The sequence below is a fragment of the Ptychodera flava genome, chromosome 22 (assembly GCF_041260155.1).
Source record: "Ptychodera flava strain L36383 chromosome 22, AS_Pfla_20210202, whole genome shotgun sequence".
Taxonomy (NCBI): Eukaryota; Metazoa; Hemichordata; class Enteropneusta; family Ptychoderidae; genus Ptychodera; species Ptychodera flava.
Genome location: NC_091949.1, coordinates 28,583,432 through 28,597,261, shown reverse-complemented (window position 1 = coordinate 28,597,261; position 13,830 = coordinate 28,583,432). Strand labels below are relative to the sequence as shown.

At 37.1% G+C, this 13,830-nt stretch overlaps 1 protein-coding gene across 1 annotated transcript in view; it reads left to right on the top strand.

Annotated features, from left to right (window-relative positions):
* LOC139123122 (uncharacterized) overlaps positions 1 to 2,629 on the top strand; it is a 112,465-nt gene extending 109,836 nt beyond the window's left edge. Inside the window, exon 4 of the mRNA XM_070689135.1 lies at positions 30 to 2,629. The gene's annotated coding sequence lies outside the window, so the exon portion shown is untranslated. The remainder of the gene's footprint in view (positions 1 to 29) is intronic.
* Positions 2,630 to 13,830: the final 11,201 nt, after the last annotated feature.

Here is a 13,830-nt window from a genome sequence, read left to right as displayed (position 1 = left end):
TCACTTTTTCCATGGTAAAATGACTCCAGTCAGAAGTACACCATGCTTGAGCTTGATGTTGATACATACCGGTATAAGCAATATCAGTGTATTTACCTGACATTTGTTCACCTTTATGTGATAATTCTTTACATATCATTGAATTTGAATTCATTTTTGATGATTAATGTATGCACTAACATGTATATATGTAAAGTACATGTAGCTTCTATAGGACTGGTGAGACTGCCACAAATTAACGTGCGTGTACCAGACATATCAACAGTGCTACCGAAAATACAACCTGTCACTCAACATCCTTTGAGAATATAACCCCTGCCAATGGCAAATTTTGTTGTTTTCGTGTACCCTACCCATCATCACTGAAATATGTTCTTGGCTCTCTGCAAATCAACAGACTACAGTTATCATTCATTAAAATGTAGGGTTAGGGCTTTCAAGAAAATTAGCATCTTAGTCAATACAGTGGACATGTTCAGCTTATTTACAGGCATTTGAAAGTACATTTAAAATATGACCATTTAGATTTATTTGCAAACTGCAGCTGTAGAATTTGTTTATTGTATTTTTGCATGAGTATGATCACAATTTGTACATTTTCCATTGCGCACGTTGGAATTTTTCCTCGATAATAACACGATGCATAGAATATATCCAGGTTTCCTTATTACATATCTAGTAGATTTTACAAATTAGCTGTGGAAACGCAGCTATCTTTTTGCGGGGTAGCATGCATCGCTATGCGGGTCATCAAAAGGTCAACCCTACCACGGATATCTGTGGCGGGTTTGACCTTTTGATGACCCACATAGCGACTGTAGTGATGCACGCTAACCCGCCAACAGATAGCTGCATTACCACAGCTACAAATTTATGTGCTTACTTGATAAAAGCTCCATAAGCTGTATCTTTCGGCTATTTTTTCAGAACTTTTTTTGTGGTTTCCCTACACTTTCTGCATTGAATCTGTAAACTGTAATTTAATGCTTTGTTATTGTTGAAAATTGTATTCAAGTCCGGACTAGAATTCATTTGTAAACAATACACAGTGATCACTACACACTTACAAGCTGTATTGACAAAAAGAATACTCGAAATTTCAGCATGACAAACGGATTAGGGTCAGATATGGTAGTTGATATACAGAAGCAGAATACTTAAAAATCTTACCATAAGTTACAGCTTATGTCCCTTAAATATAACTTTACGTGGTGTGTTTGAATTTTTACAAACAGTTCTTTGATAGATAGATATCATGGCTCACGTCAGCGATTTGATATAACACAATGGAATCAATGTTTAACCTTCAACTGTCTTGTTTTTCAAGTAATAATCAGGAAATTGATCATACTCTGAAGCTGGTTACAATAATATATATATATATATATATATATATATATATATATATATAATATATATATATATATATATGACAGAAGTCATAAACAAGGAATTAGTTTGTGTACACAGGCGACAGAGGAGTGCAAAATATTCTTGAGCTATAACTGTGTAGTTTTAGTATTTCTCTCGTTTTGTTATTTATCAGGTATTGTGCTAACTGATCTTTTTATTGCACTCAGAACTGTTATGAGTGTAATCCTGTGTGAGATCCCTTTCATATGCTCTTTAAGTTTGAAAGGATCAAAATATTTTCACATTTCATACATTCCAGTGTTGTGTTGTTACAATGCAAGAAAACATGAATAGCATGCCAGTGATTATGCAAATATATTGAATTGGTATGCTGTATAATAGGAAGTACGTAAACCAGTTACCCAAGTCATATCATTATCATTGAATGAGTTCACAAAAATTTAAGTGAATGTAATTCACACAAATATTAACAAACAGGTATACATTTACACAGTGTCAAGTTGGCTGAAAAGGAAAAATCCTTATCAAATAGAGACATTTCTTTATGGTCTTTCAATTTATACATTTTGTCTTTCATTTTTTTACATATTGTAGCATCTGTCCTTACCATCAAGCTATCAGCAAATTTGTTTGTATAGTATCGATCAGTGATACTTTAGTAATTTTATGATATGGTATAAGCTTTAATATTGTGTGTTAACACATAATTACTAAGTGCTAGTATTGGTAGATTAATGGTTGAAATTTACGACTACCTGTATGGTTGGATTGTGCTTTAGTACTTGATTGGTTTAATAGATGCTGTGCTATACTTTCATATCAGAGACTCTTTCTAATTGGTCATAATATAATGATGTTGATATTATCAGAGCCTCTTTCTGATTGGTCATCAATAATGATGATATCAGAGCCTCTTTCTCATTGTTCATCATAATGTGACAATTTTGCAGCTGCTTTGTGATTGGGTTGTCACTTTCTGATTACATTAGAACTTCTTTTTAATTGGTTATTATTCTCTTATGATGAAGAATTGCTGTACTTCCTGTTGGTGCTTTTAGCAAAACTTACATTCCAGGGATGATAGTCCTGTGATGAGTGACTGATGATGTTGGGGGCGCTTTGCTTCAACAATGTTTATGAAGTCATATTTTGCTGTGTGGTTGCAAATATACAGTGTTGTGTTGTGTTGTGTATGAATTTTTAGCTGATACAAACTGTGGTTGGTTGTCAATAAAGTCTTTAAAGTACCAAGAAAGCTGTAACATTTTATTCAGTCACAATCCCTCCATAGGACTGTGATTCCGTGCCTGCTCTATGACCAACTTCACTCATGACATACATCTCATACGATTAGCTTTCCTTGCAATATGAATATTATACAATGTAGTAACAGGAGCTTTGTGTATTTGCGCTATTATCAGTGGCTGTACTAGGAGTATGCATATATTTTAGAAACAGCGTAGCATTGAAGAACTGTTGCAACTTCTGGAAAAGTGCTTAATGAAGTGTGACCACAAAAATGTTTTTCAAAAATTGGTGATGAACAAACAACTCTGATTTCAACAACAAAATTGTTGACCTCAACGTCAAATATGACTGTCTGGAGCGACTGTACAAAATCAATCTTACTTCTCAATGGTAATAAACTATTATCAGTCAACTGGCATGTTTTTATGATACGCCATGGTATATTCAGAATAAAGATTATTTTTGGTGTCACTTCTAACAATGGTTCAAGTTCATCGCCACACACATAACTGCAGTTTTTCAAAGGGGAAATTTTGTTGATGCACCAAGCCTTGTCATAGGCAGCCTTTACCTACACTTTGGTCTAAGAGGCCAGTGTCAGTGAGAAATGTAATCTTTTTATGAGCCCAAATCAGCAAAATAACAGTTTTCTCGAACTTTATGAAGTTGCAAGCCATGACAGCATTAGCAATTTAGCCTACACACAATTATTGATAATCTTATATAATTCTTATGTAAAACAAAATCAGCTCAATCATTGAGATTAATCCTCTGAGTGACAAAGTCGATTTTTGTTGCCTTTATACAATATGCTAGACTTGGTTCATGTAGGTGAATTTAAAAAAATCATTTATAATAGTTTCTCTTGTGTCTCTCCTATTTCGTACAAACATATTCGGAATTTGGCAGCCATGCGAGGTTTTACCCGCCATTGAATGTATTACCTTTGAGTCTGCGCAGTGTAGTGAGTCAGTTTCTGCCAGATTCACCAGGTGAAACTCCCCTGGTGAAACTCCCACTCCACTCATCGCGCGGGTTTCACATGAAAACAAAATACGAATCATTGCGTTCACTCCATTCAAACATTCACAAATCACAGACTTGAACCAAGTCTAACAATATGCCAACAGTTTCTATAAGATGTAGAAATTTTTTCTGATTTTTCCATAATTTTGGTCAAAAAGTGTAGCCCATGAAAATTCACGTCATTTTGTCCAAAATCATGGAAAAAATTAGAGAAAAATTCTTAAAAATTGTGAAAATGAAACGTGGTGGTTTAAAATTGAAAAAAAAACTATATGCATTTGAAGAGAAATCCATCAAACTTGTGAATAGATAAGTTAAAACAAGGCAGTTGCACAGGACTTTCTTATAACAGTCAGCTGGTTTACAAGTATTTATTCAGGTCATATTAGGGACCGTTCAGTTTTTACAGCCGGGGGGGGGGGGGGGGGGGGCAAAATCTTGTCGCCGGCGTTCAAAAAAATATAGACATCCCATGCTTTTCGTGAAAAAAGATGACCCCCCTTTGTCAGACGAAAACATTTGATGACCCCCTCCACCCCCGCCCCCCTCCCTACCCCCCGCTGAAAAATAACCAAAACTCATATGTCAAATTTACCCGCACTGTTTGGATTTGAACTCCGGTACGCGGCGCACTTTATTCGTGCAGTAGAGATGCCAGTGCACAAACTTCTCAGCCACATCCATTGAAACGTCTGTTAATTAGGACGACTGTAAGGTAATTTTTTAACTGCATTTCCATAGACAACTTATGTCCATGGACATTGTATAAAGTAAACTTTATTGGAGTGGTTCGCCAAAAGCAGCCCTCCGGTTAAGAGGGTCATGGGCCATTACGTAAAGTCAACTTTATTCTAGTGGGCCACCAAAGGTGGCCCGCCGGTAAAGAAGGTCGATCATGGCCATTGCATAAAGTAAGGAGTGGACCATTTGATATTCTAGGGGGGGGGTCTGCAAGATTTGCAAAAAAAAAAAAATTCCCAGCAGATACAAGGGAAAAAAAGTTCTGCCTTAGATGACTTATGAAAAAAAAAACTGGCAAGCTGATGTGGAAGAAAAAAATCTATCACAGTATCAGCAAGACCCTTTTGGGATGTAACTTTCCCATTTCCGTGCACCCTTCTTGTCTTTCTTGGGTTTTCCACTTGCCTAAAATGCATCAAATGCATCGTGCTAGCCATGATTTTCATCATTCAATTTCATTGTTTGGCGCGCCCTTCGGGCGCGTAACTTTAATGATAATAAGACATATTTTTCAGAGCCCCGCCCTAGTGCAAAGCTTCAATATATCAGACATACATATATCTATGATATATGTATTGTTAAAACATTTTGGTGCGCCCTTCAGGCACATTTCTTTAAAATAACAAACAATAGTTTTCAGCATGCCCTCCAGCTGCATGACTTTCATACATCAAATATATATATATATATATATATATATATATATATATATATATATATATATATATATATATATATATATATATATTCAAAAGTAGTTAAACAGTTTAAATACACTCGGATGGAAATAAATACAGCAATGGTATAAAGTAACGTCATGCAAGTGCAAGCAATAGATCATTATGGGTTCTCTATGGTTGTGTCATATGAATGATGAAGATATGACATCAGCAGGATTAGTTTTTAACAATTAATATACAGCAAAGAAATAACATCATCAAAATCTCGTAGGTGTTAATCAATTATTTACCAAGGCGACTGTTTCGAGGATTTGAAAACAATACAGTCAACTGCCTTGGCTCCCCAATCAGTAATGATCAGGTACCACCACACGTTAAGTTATTCTGAGTCTGATGTTATGTATGATGTCTTTCGGTGTTGCATTGAATTTTTCAAAAAGTTGAGGATGTCTTGACATAGCTTTATGAAACTGTCTGATAATTTTAGGTTGTTGTCCTCCTTGAGACAACATCCCGTTGTACTGAGATATCTGTATGTTTAAAATTTTTCGCCTCGCCCTTCGGGTGCATAACTTTAATAATAAATAAGACATATTTTTCAGAGCCCCGTCCTATTGCAAAACTTTAATATATCAGACATACATATATCTGTGAAATATGTATGTTTAGAATATTTTGGCGTGCCCTTCGGGCGCATTTCTTTAAAATATCAAACAATATTTTCAGCATGCCCTTCAGCTGCATGACTTTCATACATCAGATATATATATATATATATATATATATATATATATATATATATATATATATATATATATATATATATATATATATATATATATCAAACAATATTTTCAGCATGCCTTAAGCTGCATGACTTTCATACATCATATATATATATATATTATATATATATATATATATATATATATATATATATATATATAATATATATATATATATATATATATATATATATATATCGTTTGTCCTGTGCAGCGGGGTCACCCTTTTTTCGAAAGTTGGAATAGGGGGGGGGGGGGTCAGCCACTTTTTGACGTCAGCAAAAAATAATCCACCGCCCTCTCAGGCCAAAGAAACTCACCAGTCCCTTATGTACAAGTCCGTTCAGTGATGCATTTTAGGCAAGTGGAAAAGCCAAGAAAGACAAGAAGGGTGCACGGAAATGGGAAAGTTACATCCCAAAAGGGTCTTGCTGATACTGTGATAGATTTTTTTTCCTTCCACATCAGCTTGCCAGTTTTTTTCATAAGTCACTGAGGCAGAATTTTTTCTTCCCTTGTATCTGCTGGGAATTTTTTTTTTTTCGAAAATCTTCCAGACCCCTCCCCTAGGATATTAAATGGTCCACCCCTAAGTTAACTCTATGGGGTAAAAAATATTAGTTTGGATTTTCGAAAAACTAAGCCAGTGAAAGTATTTCTTTATCCATGAGCTTTTAAATGAGCCTCCACAAGTGGCACTGGTAGATTGGAAAAGAATTGTAGAAATTTGAGTCCGAATATATCTGTCCCCGAGGCGCGCTCTACCATAAGCGACAATGGAAGGGCATCCCTTTCTTCAAGTCTCACAAGGCTTGAAGATTTAATAAAACCATCAACTTTGATCATCATCCTATGGATGAAGTACAACGTATTCAGTTGAAGGGATTGATGGCATATACATTGCATAACATAGGATTGAAGGGTGCGTATATACAGGATATTGTATAGCGTGTTAAATGGTCACCAAGAGAGGGCGCACTACAAGGAAAATAGGCTCGTACACAATACCAGGTTTAATCGCAGTATTCTTTATTATCCGTACTGAACACAGTTGCGAGTGGAGTGATACGTACCGGCCGCCGCGTTCTATGCATAGAATACTATACATAGTACGCGGCGGCCGTACGTATCACTCCACTCGCAACTGAGGCACTGAACTATTCAGAAGCCCCTGTGATTGGCTCCACCGTGGGAGTACTATGTGAGTGGATAATTACTGTGTGGAATAATAATAATAATAATAATAACAAGGCAGTATTGCTGAAGGCAATGAGTACTTGGGCCATGATAGAGTAATTTTGAGGACAATATATACTACTATTCAAATATGGTCTTGAATTTCCTCCTGTCAGTTAGGCATTTGATTAACTGGTTATTAAACGAAGCAATGGCATGACAACGGCAAAATATGTCTAGCAACTTTTGTGGAGTTTGAGGCAGGGGTTCTTTATTTATAGTGGAAATTGCTTAAACTCCTTAAATATTCAAATTACTGCAAATTTCTTTTGTTCTCGATGGTAGATGTCTAATATTTAGATGGGCATATTTAGATTTCTACCCTGTAGTTATCCCTATATACCAAAAATCGGACATCCAGCTCTATTGGCTTGCTCAGAATTAGATATGCGCATAATTAATGAGGTACAATATGTGGTGTCATAAGGTGTCCCATCATACCAAATATGAAGGGTGTAGCACTTGTGGTTACTGAGTTATGGACAAATATGTATATTTGAGGTCAAAGGCCACCGAGGTCACGTGACATTTTGTCATAATAATTGTATAGCTAAGTTATTCCTATATACCAAAAATCAGACCTCTAGCTCTATTGGCTCGCTCAAATTAGATATGCGCACAATTAATGAGGTACAATATGTGGTGTCACAAGGTGTTCCATCATACTAAATATGAAGGATGTAGCACTTGTGGTTACTGAGTTGTGGACAAATATATATATTTGAGGTCAAAGGTCATTCAGGTCACGTCACATTTTGTCATAATAATTGTATTGCTAAGTTATTCCTATATACCAAAAATCAGACCTCTAGCTCTATTTGCTCGCTCAAAATAAGATATGAGCATAATTAATGAGGTACAATATATGGTGTCATAAGGTGTCCTATCATACCAAATATGAAGGGTGTAGCATTTGTGGTTACTGAGTTGTGGACAAATATGTATATTTGAGGTCAAAGGTCATTGAGGTCACGTGACGTTTTGTCAAACAAATTATATTGTTAACTTATCCGTATATACCAAAAATCAGACCTCTAGCTCTATTGGCTCGCTCAAAATTAGATATGCACATAATTAATGGAGTACCATATGTGTTGTCATAAGGTGTCCCATCATACCAAATATGAAAGGTTTAGCACTTGTGGTTACTGAGTTATGGACAATAATGTATATTTGAGGTCAAAGGTCACCAAGGTCACATGATATTTTGTCAAAATGTCTGAGATATTGCGTGAACTGATGGACTCACTGATGGACTCACGGACGGATACGTCCCAATCTATAAGTCCCCTGGACTTTATCCATGGGGACTAAAAACTGTGTCACTGCATCCTTTAGGCAACATGAATACGATGAGAAACTAAATTTTTATTTTTCTTGGCCTATACATGGGAGTCTATGGAGAACTGCCTTATACATGGGAGTCTATGGAGGTGTAAACTAAAAAGTCCTCTAACACGGCCAAATTCGATCGCATTGTGAAACAAATCGACGTGCATCTGTATGGGGTTGGGTACTATTCTTGTACTGCAAAGTTTGAAAGAAATTGACCAGGGCATGTCTGAGATATCTGCGTGAACGGACGGACGGACGGACGGACTGACATGACCAAACCTATAACTCCCCCAGGACTTCGTCCGTGGGCACTAAAAACAACGCAACAGTTATTACAGCTACATCGGCGGTAGGTTCATATCCAGAGCCCCGTACGGTCTGCCGCCGTCGCTTGAAAACAATCTCATAAACCTGGCCATATGGGCAACTGTGTATGGGCAGCTGGATACTTGACTTCCGGGAGAAGGCGAGCTGTCACGTTCAAGTTTAGGATTATTTGTCGATCAAATTTCAGTAAATTACCTTACCTAGATGAAATTTTGTATAGGCTGAAATTTCGCCGAAGTTTGACAAAATTGCATCGATTTTTCAGGTTCATATCCGACATTTTTGAGTTTTGAGTGCAGACAGAAATAAGTTTTGAGGCAACATACATGGCTGCGACCCCATGTTGACCCCTAGCCCTGCGTACGATGCTATGTGCTACAGCTAACACACAGCATCGTACGCAGGGCTAGCGAGAGAGTTGCCGACATCGACGGTTATTTACGAGAACTGAATAAAAGACTGTCATTTTTGGAAGCGATCGAGTAGCTGAGGTAGGCTGGGATACGACTTGGGCCCAAGAACGCTGAATTTCGGCAGTCCTATATTTTTTTCAGAATTTTCGACAAAATCATTGCTTCGTAAATCTTTTGTAAAATATAAAATACTAAAATAAAAATGCGATGTGCCATGTCTCCAGATTTCTAAAATATCGTTCGTTGACCGTTCGACGGAATACTCATTTCGCAAACTTGTGACGCAGTTGAAATTCAATACTGACCGCCAAATAATCTTAATGAGACGAGATCATTCTAAACATCCTCCAAATTATCCAACCATTCGCGTTAGAGTTCAGCTCGCTTAGAGTATCATAACATTCTTCGGCCTTCGTTTAGATCGACCCTAATCTCTCCCATTTAGGAAATAAATACACAAGCTACCTTGACAAAACTTCGTGCACCATCAAGGACCAAACGCACTACAAATCTGTCTTGACGTCATCATCTCCTTACATGGTAATCGGCATACCGTATTTTTTAGCAATTTAAAGGAGACACAGAATACGTCGGAGTATTCAGTTTCAAAACGTATTACATTGTGTGATGTTGTCAAAAAAGGTGATGTTACTGCAGTGGTATAAATTACAAAACACAAAAGTTCAAATCAGTTTATTTTGGACTGGCTTTACCCAACATTTCATATTGTTTCTTATGCCAGATTTGACCACGTGCTTACTGGAGACCCCTTTACATGCAAATTTTGTGTCAAATGGTGTGTTCTCCTGGAAAAACAAACGTACGATTTCTATATGAAGGAGGCGAAATTTGCCTCAAAACTCGAAACCACCCCTTTATATGGGGTGTACCTAGCTATTTTGAACGAGCTTCTCGAATCTGCAGCTCTATTTCGAAATGATGGTCTGGTTTTCTCAGCTCAAGGATAAGTGTTCTCCATCGCTGTGGGCATTACTATTCTCAACTGGGGGTACAGTTTCCAGTCGTAATGTTTTTCATTGTGTCCGGATATAAAACCTTTCCTTTTCACAATTTTACTTTAATTAACACTAGTCCACATCTTGTCAGCGATTAAACATGTTACAAGTTTAAATGTTAAATTCTGGTCTCGAGCCATCTTGTTCGACCAAACTGAAATTACCCTCCCACTTTGGCTCGTCCAGTGGGTGTAGCAAGGGTCGTGCCATCGCCTAGGAAACGGAGGGTGCATTAATTGTTGCATTTCGATGCACATTTTGATTATATTCAGAAGATTTTGTGGCAAACACTCAGATAGAGAAGCATTTATATTCACATCTCACTTATTCAAGACTGGCTGAGAGCAGCACTTCCATTCAGTTAACATCATAACGCCATTTATTATGCCAAGAAAGATGAAGCCAATACATTTTGCGCTCCCTGGTCTCAGCCAGAAATGGTTATACCTTACAGTTTTTTCCCACGGAATGAAAACAAATGTACTTGGGCTGAGGCCCAAGTACAATAATAATTTAATTCTTAAAAGAAATGCACTACACATACGTCTCAGTGCCTTTAACACAACAAACAAAACAAAAGACAAAAACAAAAATCCATTACAAGAGTCACAAGTGGAAAAAGTCCAAAAATCCAAAAGTAAATGAAAAAAGTAAAAATTCAATAAAACGCATTAAAAAGCAGGCAAGCAAGCAAAATGACCCGTACAAGACTCGTACGGCATTAAAAATTCACCATGTGGAAAAGGTCAGCACAAAATTTGTAAAAAATGCAAAAATGTTAAAAAAAGTCACAGAAACGAATAAAAAACAGTTCCAGATAAAAAAATGACTGATCATCCCTAGCATGAATAATACTGGCTAAAAAGGTAAGCCTTTAAACTACGTTTAAAACAGTCAACAGATGTAGCATTGCGGATCTCGGCCGGCAGAGAATTCCACAGAGACGGTGCAGAAACAGAGAAAGCCTTCTGACCATAAGACTTATTAAATTTCCCATAAGGTGGCACTAATCGCAGACTAGACCCCGGTGAATCGATAGTGCTTTGAATTTGGTCGTGTGACAGTGCTTGTGATTCTTCGGGGACGGGCATTTCCCCCCTGCTTCAGTTCATCTGGGATTTTTTCAATTATGTGAATACTGGCGTCTTTTATTTCACTTCCTTTCTCAGAGGAATCTTTATTTTTTCTCGCTCATACGGGTGCTGAAATGCCCATGCGACTTGTGCAAACTTTTACGGTATCTGTACTGTATATACACACAAAGGCTGCCAGGTGGGAAATCTTCCAGTTCTCGACTCAAATACCACTTTTTAATCGATCGTCACTGAGAACAGGTTGAGATATTTTCGAATAAAATGTTTGATTTATCAGCATCATGTTCAAGGCTCCTTATTTTGCAATTCTTGTATCAGATTTCCATGCAGATTTGTGTGTTCTTAGGGAGCCGTAATTATTTACGGCCTGGGGGATCGGAGGAATGTGAGAGGTGGGGTCACCCACAATATCGAAAACTTCAAGGGGGTTGCTCATATGTGGAGAGGAAGAAGGGCGGGTTATTCAATTTTTTGTGCGAAATATATTGAAACATCTCTCAGATTGCACCATTGCACACATCAATTTCTCAAAATTTTCTATGCGAGAGGGGACACACACCCCTCTCATGCTCTCCACTTGGGGTGATCTAACAGTTTTACTGGTAAAACACAAATTGAAAACACCTCTCAGATTGCATCAGACTGCACCATTATACACATCAATTTCTCAAATTTTTCACGGGATCTAGGACAAAACTGAATTGTTGTGAATTCATCCTTTATTATCACAGAAACATATATTTTAATTGACTTCAGTTCAATAACCATTTTAACACTAACCATACTGTCAGTATTCAGGCTTTTCGTTAGAATCTGGCAGCTGGAGAAATGACAGAAGATGGTCACAGATATCCCGTTCCTGCATATTCTTTGGTCTTCAATCTCTGGCAAACTGAGAAGTGTTTTTTAACAAAATGTATTGTCATTGTCTCGAGTGTTCTCCCGCTGTACTTTCAAATTCTGCCCAGTCAGATATCCTAGTGAAAACCCTGTCATGACACCCATCCAAGTTAAACAATACTATATGGTTGGATACTGGTTACGGTGTGAGCTTCTATATCTGTATTTTGTCGTCACTTTTAATTTCATTTTGTTGGTTTCACCTTTTTCAACCATCATGAGATAACCGATGATAATCTAGCAAGGTACATCAGGATTTGAAAGGTCTTTACCATTGCTGTATTTATGTCAATTTTACAAACAACACGATTGGAACTAATTTGGGATAATTTGACTTTAATATTTTTCAAATTTCTCAAAAGTGTTAGGTGAGCTATAGCTGAATGTTGCCATATTACTAATTACTCACGAAAACAGGTGTATAACTTAAAAAGAAAAGCAGATGAGCTTACACTTGCAGATCAACAGACATTGCTCCACCATCCAATAATCCCAAATTAGTTCCAATCGTGTTGAACACATGTATTGGTATTACCTTTTCTAAGTGTGGGAGGGGGGTCAGTCAAAATTTCTGAGTTACAGATGGGGTTACTCAAATTCATCGTGGTTGGCGAGGGGGGGGGTGTACTCGAAATTCCGGGAGTTTCCGATGAAATTCCTCCGATCCCCCCCCCAGGCCGTAAATAATGACGGCTCCCTTACCAGTTACGCTTCAAATGTCAGTCACGGTGAGCCTACCTTGTAACAACACATATGCATATACGGAGAGTCAATTTTATGTGAGTGCAGTGAGGAGGGTCATTATAGCATTCTTATACATATTCTTGACCGCGGAGTGACGTCAGTAGGTGAAACGCACGTGAGCGCTGTGAATGAGAGATCAGACGATACAGAAGAGCGACTGATACAGAAATTGTTCGAAAAAAGGAGAACTTAGAGTTCTGTCATTTATGTATGTTGAGTATTGGTCTGGTGGTTGAAAAATCCGAACTTCAATCATTTTTTTCACCGCGCTGTGACTCAAAAATAACGTAAGAATCCGCAATTTTAAGTACTCTGATGGTCCGAGGTCGAGAATATTTGCCATGACAATAAAGTCTATTTGTAACGAAATAACGACATTTAGTATTTTTTGTCAGTGAATATAAAATAATTCCCTGCACTCAAAATGACGACAACAGGTTTTGGAGACCAAAGCGTCTCAGTCGATGACAGTTGTGGTCCAGTTTAATTTTAGCAGCTAGGTAGGTCAGTACTCCAGTGACATATTACGTTGGGTTATACTTTATTAGTGTTTTTTCCTTTTACTAATTTAAGCTTTTTGATGGCTTCAATTTTACAATTTTTGTGTTTGTTATAAGAGTGGGACGACGGCCTAGAATAAAGATAATAACAATTTGCTGGAAATAGAAGTGGAATGTTTCATTTTCACCATAAATTATCGTATTCCTACATGGCATGTAAGGCCAAAAAAAAAAAAAAAAAAAAATAAAAAAAAATAAATTGTGCTGTCTCGATAACATGGTTTTCAAAAATAGGAAAGGTAGGTTGGCAGGTTTTTTCCAAAATATTTTAAATATGCTCTTTTCAGGAGTTCAGGGCGATCAAACACTGGCCACACTACTTGAACATTTCCAGAAAAAAGTATCATACAT